The sequence below is a fragment of the Henckelia pumila genome, chromosome 3 (genome assembly GCF_033568475.1).
Source record: "Henckelia pumila isolate YLH828 chromosome 3, ASM3356847v2, whole genome shotgun sequence".
In the NCBI taxonomy this organism is placed as follows: Eukaryota; Viridiplantae; Streptophyta; class Magnoliopsida; order Lamiales; family Gesneriaceae; genus Henckelia; species Henckelia pumila.
Window position 1 is genome coordinate 60,268,216 of NC_133122.1, and position 8,831 is coordinate 60,277,046.

Consider the following 8,831-nt stretch of genomic DNA (forward strand, 5'->3'; position numbering starts at 1 on the left):
AAGCGCTCGGTCCTACAACACTTGATTAAATTATAAGTATCTTGATGAGCCGATTTAAATTAATATATTTCTAAATTTACTTTTATCCTCAAGTTTAAATCCCAATTCCAATCATTCACAACTTTTTTAAAAAAAAAATCATTGTGATCGTTTGTCCATAATTATCGTTTATATCCCGCCATTATTTGTTAAATCATAAATATATTTCATCTAAACGAATATCAATCCCGCCATTATTTGTTAAATCATAAATATATTTCATCTAAACGAATATCATTACCAAAATGAGCTTTCACATGTGTCCTTCGAACACATTCATAAATTCATCGTCGACGTCACAAATTTTTAGTCCAAAGTTAAGCTCATGAGAGTCTCATTTAGTCTTTTATTTCATATATATATATATATATATATATATATATATATATATATATATTTATATATATATTTCCCAATTTGTGCATTAATTACACCACAAGTCTGTAAATTCTAGATTATCATCCTCCCAAATAACAAGTAACAAATCCTACAACCCCAAATCTGGCCTTATCTTGTTTTATAATATGATTTCAGCCATGCATCAACCACAATCACATCATACTTCGAATAAGATTTGGGACATTCTTCTAAAACAAAGTTAATGTTCTTAGGTTTCCGTGATATGGAACAAGAGAAATAGAAAACACGTTCCCAAGAGGGTGTCCAAGTTGGTGGAGCAGGTGAACTCTTGGCCAAAATTTAGGAGTTTGATTCCCCCTGCCAACACTTTCTTGGACTAGCATGTCACACAGGATTTGCCTAGTGTGGTTTACCTGACTAGCGTAGTTTGCAGACTATTGCATTAGTCCGGGGGTTTACCCAGAGCGTATCTAAGGGTAGCGGCTGCGGATTCCTCGCCACAAAAAAAAAAAGAGAAATAGAAAACACACAATTAATAGATGATTTTCGTCGAGATATAATCAATAGAAAGGGCTACTCCATGTGTAATCTTATGTTTGTAACGAATTTCGGACTAAGAAAAAAGGCAAAAACTGCTATATATTTGCCAGGGGCGGTCCTGTCCTAGGGCGGGCGGGGGCCATGCCATTGTGGGGCCTCAAATGTATTAAAAACATTTATTATATATATTATAAATATTATTTATTATGTTGTTCAATTAATTATTATTATTTTATAATAGTTATTAAAAAAAATCGAATAATATTTATGCATCGTCAACAATAAAGTTATCACCCAAACTGATATGTTTAATATTTGCTTCGTTCATCACTTCTCAGTTTGGCGTTGTTTTTCGTTTACCATCACTTTTCATTGCCTCTCTCGATCATCGAATTTTTTAGCCTTGAGTTTTATAGAATTTGATGTTCGATCAATTTATTCTCGGCCTCTGTGTGAGTTAAAATTTGATTTATTACTCGTTCAATTTAATTTTGATTTAATGTTAGATTTTAATATTTATAATTAATTTAATGTCGTGGTTGAAAATTTATGAATTGAAGGTACGAATTTCAAAAATTAATTTTGAAATTTATCATTGAATGGATAAATTAACTACTTTTAAATTAAATTAGTACTTAAACTGTGAGTTTTTATAGTTCAATGTGATTTTTTTTGGATAATTTCATAATTATATTCATAAAATATGAAGATAATTTCATATAGCTTAATTATATTTGATTTTTTTAAATAAGAGTTGATATTTACATTTTATTTTGTATTACCTACACTGTACTTCAAATGTAGAATGCAAATTTGTTTTAATTTTCGCCACGGGCCTCCTTTTATTTTGGATCACCTCCGAAATTTGCTCTCCTTTGTATCCCAAAGAAATTCCTTTTTTCATATAATTTCATTACTACTCGTACAACAAATAAAATTTTCTAATTGACACCGGTTAATAAAAAAATTGTTATGTAAAATAAGAATACAAGAATGCAAATGAAATTCATATATATAGGTTTGGCCCACCAAATTGATTATTTCTATAAAGATATCAATTCATCTCATAGATGTTGTTTGTCAAGGAATTAACCTTCCATAATACAAACCTATAATCTCGAAAATTCAAATTTTACACTTTTTTGAATTTCAATGGATCAAGAAATCACAAGTTTGCACTAGAGGGAAAAGGAGAAATATTATTAGAACTATTTTTTTTCAGTAGAAGTTCTTAATTTTTAAAAAAATTCAGATATTCAAAACTTTTTGTGCCCATTTTATATTAGGATGATCAATATTCAATATTCAATAATTAAAGTAATTGAGTTTTTACTTTTTTGTCAATGGATACATCTCGTTGGAAATGCGCTGATTCTCTCGAAAATTGGCACCGGTCGGATCACATATTTGAATGTAATAATCAAAATGTATGGTCAAAAGACCATGCTCAATTCCAATTGTTCAAAAGCTATTGAACCAGGTCTGTAGCCCAATTGGTCTCATATGTCCGTCAATTGACAGTTTTGCACACTTTATCAGACTGCTTTTAATCCAGCAAAATGAATGACAACCTCAAACCTTCATTGGGTGAATCATAAGCAGCAAATATGAGGTCAATTCTTGAGTTTTATGGGAGAATAATATAAAATTTCTACTGATTTATTAAAACTATTGGAGTGTAATATTTGTCCCTGCTTGGTAGAGTGATCGAATCATGATGCTAAGGCTGTTGTGCACTTTAAAAGATTTGAGTTGCACCATTATCACCAGCTATAGCTTTTGGTAAAACGACAACCACTTGATCCTACAATTGGTATCAGAGTCAAGGTCATGCGTTCGATTCTCATTGATTGCAAGGAGTGCAATTATTGGGATGGAGATTGTTGAAGTATAATAATTGTCCCTGCTGGATAGAGAGATCGAATCATGACGCTTGTGCTGTTGTACGGTTTAAAAGATTATTGCACCATTACCACCAGCTATAGTGTGAGGCCTTGATTCTAATCTTCTAATCTCGGAACTAAACAATGATTCCAATACAAGAACAAGACTAAAACAAATAATTTTTTTTTTAAAGAAACAGTGCCCGCTCGATCGGTAAAAACTTACCGATCGAGCGGCAGCAAAATGACTCACCTCTGCCTCTGAACAAAGGTGCTCGCTCGATCGGTAAGATCCTACCGATCGAGCGGCACCAATTCTGCAGAAAAGAACAGATGCTGCTCAACTCATTCAAATCCAATTCTTTCAAACTAACACCATTCAACATGCAACAATCATCCAAAAATCATGCATAATCAAATACAAGGTAGTTCTAGAGTTATACATTCATCCAAACTAATAGAACATTATTTGGTTAAGGGTTTACAACACCAAAATACAACAAGAATTTGAATACAATTCAACCCCTAAAACCAAGGGCCTCACTCTATCCTCTCAATCACCTAGCCATGCTGCCTCTGACTCGGCCCTGCCCCACCTGTTGCCAAGTACACATACAAACAAAGACAACAGCCGGATAATCCGGTGAGAATACAATTCCCAGTAAAAGAGACAACATGCTATATCAAATAAACATATCAAACATGATATGCATCAATTCACCCCGTATATCAACTTCAGATATAAATCAAGTAAACATATCAAGTCATGACAAATATCAACTTCCATATATCTATCACATCAAGATAGAATTCAAGTAATTAATCCAAGTACTGAATTAAAATGATATGCATGTCTTTAAAATTTCTGGATTATCAGACTCAGATAATCAAATGGAATTCTTCTTTCTTTCTTCGGTTTGGGATCCCGAGGTTAAAATATCCAACAATCACTACAACAAAAATGGTCATTGACAACAGTTGAAAGACAACGCTTTTTACAAAAAACGTTGTAAAAGACATAAACACAACGCTTTTACTTAAAAGCGTTGTGTTTGTTTCTTTAATTTATAAAAACACAACGCTTTTTAACAAATGTTGTAGATGAGCGTTCTTTTCTTGAAAAACCACAACGCTTTGTTTAAAAAGTATAATGTAAATAGAAGAAATAATTAAACCCAAATTTCTATCGGCCCTTTTCACACATTATCGAAAACCCTATCTAGCTGCGCGATTCAAGATTTCAAAGTGTAAGATCCTTCGATTTTTTGTTCTTCGATTTCTCATCTGCTCTTTCTCAAATTTCCATTGCTTACGTTTATTTCATGCCATTTTCTCCCATTTCTCTTTCTATTTACTCTTTTTTTTACCCGATACCCTTTTCCCAAAACCATAGCCGTCCACTTCAACCCGTTGTATCGCCGGAAAACTCAAAAGCATTACAGATTCGGATGAAGCAAGATTTGGGATATCTTTTGTTACTTATATTTCAAGGTATGTAAATCACGACCTCGAAGCTAGATCTGTCGGTCCTTTCTTCCCTCAAAGCTTCACGGACTCTTTTCCATTGTCGTACATCTTTCACCGGAATCACAAAATTTAAGATTGAACGATGAACGATGCAGATGTTTTTCAAAGCAGGTCCAGCAGATGAAGCGATTCATCCTCCAGGAGGCGGAGGAGAAAGCTAATGAGATCTCCGTCTCCGCTGACGAAGTATGCGTCAATTTAGTTGTTGGATTTATGCGTTTTGCATATGTTTTTGGTTTGGAGTGGAAGTTATTTCATCGATTTGTTTTTTATACGGGAATTTAATATCGAGAAATTACATCTGGTGGAAGAAGAAGATCAAACAAGAGTATGAACGCAAGGAGAAACAAGTTCAAGTTTGGAAGAAAATTTAAGCCTTTTTTCTTTCATGTTTAACATCTTTATTTGATATTTTCAATTTCGTGTCGCGTATGCATCAATGTCAACAGAAAAATTCAATTTTGTGTTGTATATATAATGCTGGATGATGTTGATTAGTTTGTCTTGTGCATAATTAGTTGATTGTTCCCAAAAATTGGGGCCAACCGATGAATTTTGACCAAGACGGATGGAGTACTTTGGGCAAAGCCCCTGTATTAGGAAAACCTATTGTTTTGTTGGAGAAACCATAGTTCTTAGAAATAATTGTTTGTATGAGATTTTGTTTCCTCACTTGCTCATAGGAGATATGCTACTGGCTATGAAAATTATGTGTATATAATGACAAAGAAATATGGTGAAGTGTTTAGGGGAGTGCGAGTTATTTATGAATAATAAATACAGGAAAACAATTATATTTTTGTTTCTGGTTTTGTCCCAACAGAGAATCTAAGATTTGGGGATGAATCTCTTACTTGTAAGGTAACTTGCAATGATTCATTTGTGAATATATACCTCATAACAGGAATTTTTGTATTATGCGAGATTGAATTAGTACATTTCTTTTATTTTCAGGTCCCAGAAACTCCCCAGGAAAGTGCAGAGGAAATTGAGACATATGCAAGGTACAAGAATCCAATCATGACTAAGACTCAGGGTAATTTTTAACCTAAGGTCGTGGAAGGGGAGTTCACTTATTCTCAAGTCATTGTCATGCTTGGTGAAAAAGGTGCAGGGAAGACAACGTTCATTAGGATGCTGATAAATTAATTTATTGGTCTTATAGATTGTGTGATAATATAGTCATTTTTTCTAAAACTTAATTTTATTTGAATCACAGGCTGGCCTTTTGAAAACTGAATTAGTAGAAGACTCAGATGCAGAGATTCCAGAACACCTTAAATTAGTAAAGCTAAAAGTTTGTAACTTTAGCTTTTCCCTTATTTCCTTTTTCTCCCATTTTGTTCCTTGACGTAAATACTTTAAAGACTTTAATGCTATTAAATAGCCCAGATATTCTTTCCAGCTAAATCTTATCTTTGTAATAGCAATATTTATTTCAGTATATATTTGATTATTTCTTGTAGATATCCGAATGACACGGCATGATTGATGTTTAATATTATATTATCATATTGTCCACCGAATGACACGACATAATCAAGGTTTTGCATCTTGAATCATATGTTCATATTTTGATATTTCATATTATTTAATATTATATTATCATATAGTTGATTTTTATAAATGAGTTATATTTTATCCTACGACTCTTTTAACCTGCTGAGATTCTTTTACTAAAATCTTTCCCGAGAAAAACCTCCCTCTGCTATTCCATCGAATGATGAGTTGCAACAAGCAAAACTATCTGTGGCAAAGGCAGAGGCTGATGTGCTTTTGAAGATAACAAAGAAGGTTTGCAGCCGATTTTGCATTTATTTTTCTAACCTTGCTAAGGACTAATACTTACGTTATGTTTTCTACTTCTGTGTAGATGCAAATGGATCTTGTAGGCATCCAAAATTTATGAAATTGCATGATTCAAATAGATTTGGTAGGTAGAAAGTACCTCATATCATAGTATATCACTATATCTGAGTATAAGATATGAAATTTTACAATCTTGAATCGGACAATGAATGCTTAAATAAATCCATGACCCTCTTTGCTTTAGGTCTCTATGTTTAAACAAGATCCACCCATCCTTGTTGGGGAAGTCGCTGGGGAAGAGATCAAGGCTGAGTTTCAACGTGAGGCCAGTGTTGAAGGAATATGCGGAAGATTCGGATTCGATCGGCGGTGATCATCTCCCCGGATCAAGTCGGCAGCTCCATCATCGGACTCATAGTCATCCCGTGGAAGTTGACATAGATAAAAGGGCGGATGCATTTATCGAAAAATTCCGTAACCAGCTCAAGTACGAGAGGTAGATTTCTTTGCAATTGAGATATTACAGAGGTAACATTTTTTATTCCGTTACATCCCCATGATTTTTTTTTGTTATCGACTTAATTAGATCATATAAGTTTGTTATGAATATAATTTGTTTGGTCATCGAAAAGAGAACTTTTTGAAAGTTAACGTCTTTAGTAATATCTTATGGTTGCACTAGTAAGCTAATTGTTTATGAAGAATCTAAATTTTCCATTTTGTATTCCTTGGAATTTGATTCTAGCAACAAAAGGAAATTTTGCAAGTCCCAAATGATTTGTGACATGTTTATTACATTTGATATATCAGAAAAATTAAATGTTGATGCTGTACTGCTGCCTTTCTCCACATTCATGGATTAAATTGGCTAGTAATTCTCAAGGACGATAAATGATAAAGTATTCGTTTTGGGGTGTTGAAGCTTATGTTTTTTGAAGGCTGATGAGGAAGAAAATACATTGAGTGGTTTTTTTCCTTTTTCAATTTCCAATTCACGTGTTTGTGTGACTTCAAGCCTTCTGTCCTGGTAAACCAACGGCTCCGTCAGTGGGGTTATATGATAGGGAAATGGAAGAAATATTGAGGTCAGGAGATGGTCAGTGGGGAAAATGTAGGCAATCGAACTAGTTTTTTGGAGGAACCTTTTGCTCTTCATTAATGAAAGCATTTTCGCATTAATTTGTATTCTTTACATGATGGATGGCTTTATACTTACCTACACGATGTACAAATAGTTGGCTTTTTGGCCATCTATGCTTTATACATAAAAAGATGGCATCTTCCATTCGAGAATATGTGACCAAGAACAGGTACTTATCAAACCAGTGTATTAATGATAATTTTATGTCGTAGTTCATGTTCTTTTACTGATAAATATCTTTTTAAGTTTACTTTTCATTTTAATCTATTCATATTTTTTTTATGTTTGTTTTTATTTTTAATAATTTACAGTATGGAGATACAAATTAAAGGAAAAGAGATTGTTGCGGCTTTTATGAAAGCTCGGGATGTTAGCATGTGCTGAAGTGATGAATCAAAGTTTTTCAAGATTAATGCATATTTTTTTCCTTGTGTTCATTAATTTAGAATTCGATTATTTTTTATATTTGAATTATATATAACATTGGAAGATTGTATATTAAATTTTATTTTAGAATTTTTTGAATTTTGAGTGATTGATAATATTAAAAAGTTGTGATTTAATTTTTTTTTTTGTTTTTTATTTAAAAAAAGACAACGCTTTTTTAAGCGTTGTCTTTTTCGAATACCACAACGCTTTTTCGAATACCACAACGCTTTTTAAGCGTTGTCTTTTCCGAATACCACAACGCTTTTCCGAATACCACAACGCTTTTAAAGCGTTGTCTTTTCCAAATACCACAACGCTTTTAAAGCGTTGTCTTTTTTAAATACCACAACGCTTTTTCCGCGTTGTCTTTGACCGCAGTCTTTTACAACACTGCCTACGACAACGCTTTTTTTGGGACAACAACAACGCGGAAAAAGCGTTGTGGTTTGCCTTTTATCTTGTAGTGAATCACACCGAACTCCCCTCTCGAGGTGGACGAGGCATATTTTAATCCTCTAGACTCCAGAGCATTATAGAGAGTTTATTTGACAAGGTATAAAATCTCCAGCCAGGTCACTCAACTACAATCTCTAGATCGTCTAATCAAATTGAAATGAATCAAGGCTCAATATGAATGCATATGTCATCTCATGCATTCTAATATCATTTCAATCATCAGTTCATATAAGCATTCAATCATGCTTTCATTCATCAATTCAAATAATCATTCAAACATGATTTCGTCAATATAAATGCATATATAATCTCATGCATTCAAATAAACATTCAATCAAGCAAGTATGTGGTTTCTTCGAAACACTCGAATAAAGTCTAATTCGAGTTAATCGTTCCATTCAATTCTAAGTCGTCTTTTACCTTATTCTCTTCGAAGGTACTGAAATCTGAAAATCAATAATAAGGATAATAATCAATATCCAAACAAATTCATTCGAAACTCAATCAACTTCTTCAATCGATAAATAAGAAAATCGATACTATATCGACTTCAATATTCCAACTGGCCAAAGCTGCTATCTCGCAACTCTGCTAACTTCAATTCAATCTATTAGAAGAAGTCATAAGGATCAATATCGACATCCAAA

General features: G+C 33.1%; 1 long non-coding RNA gene across 12 annotated transcripts; it reads left to right on the forward strand.

Moving 5' to 3' along the window:
• The first annotated feature begins 3,954 nt into the window (after positions 1–3,954).
• On the forward strand, positions 3,955–8,131 carry LOC140887704 (uncharacterized). 12 transcript variants are annotated; one of them, XR_012151971.1, is made up of 9 exons: positions 3,955–4,069; positions 4,216–4,313; positions 4,445–4,535; positions 5,173–5,210; positions 5,304–5,457; positions 5,569–5,646; positions 5,816–6,143; positions 6,223–6,282; positions 6,403–7,182. It is a non-coding gene; the product is annotated as an uncharacterized lncRNA (long non-coding RNA). The 12 variants fall into 12 exon arrangements; XR_012151975.1 differs by having other exon boundaries at positions 5,304–5,353; XR_012151979.1 differs by adding an exon at positions 7,394–8,131 and having other exon boundaries at positions 5,304–6,143; positions 6,403–6,686.
• Positions 8,132–8,831: the final 700 nt, after the last annotated feature.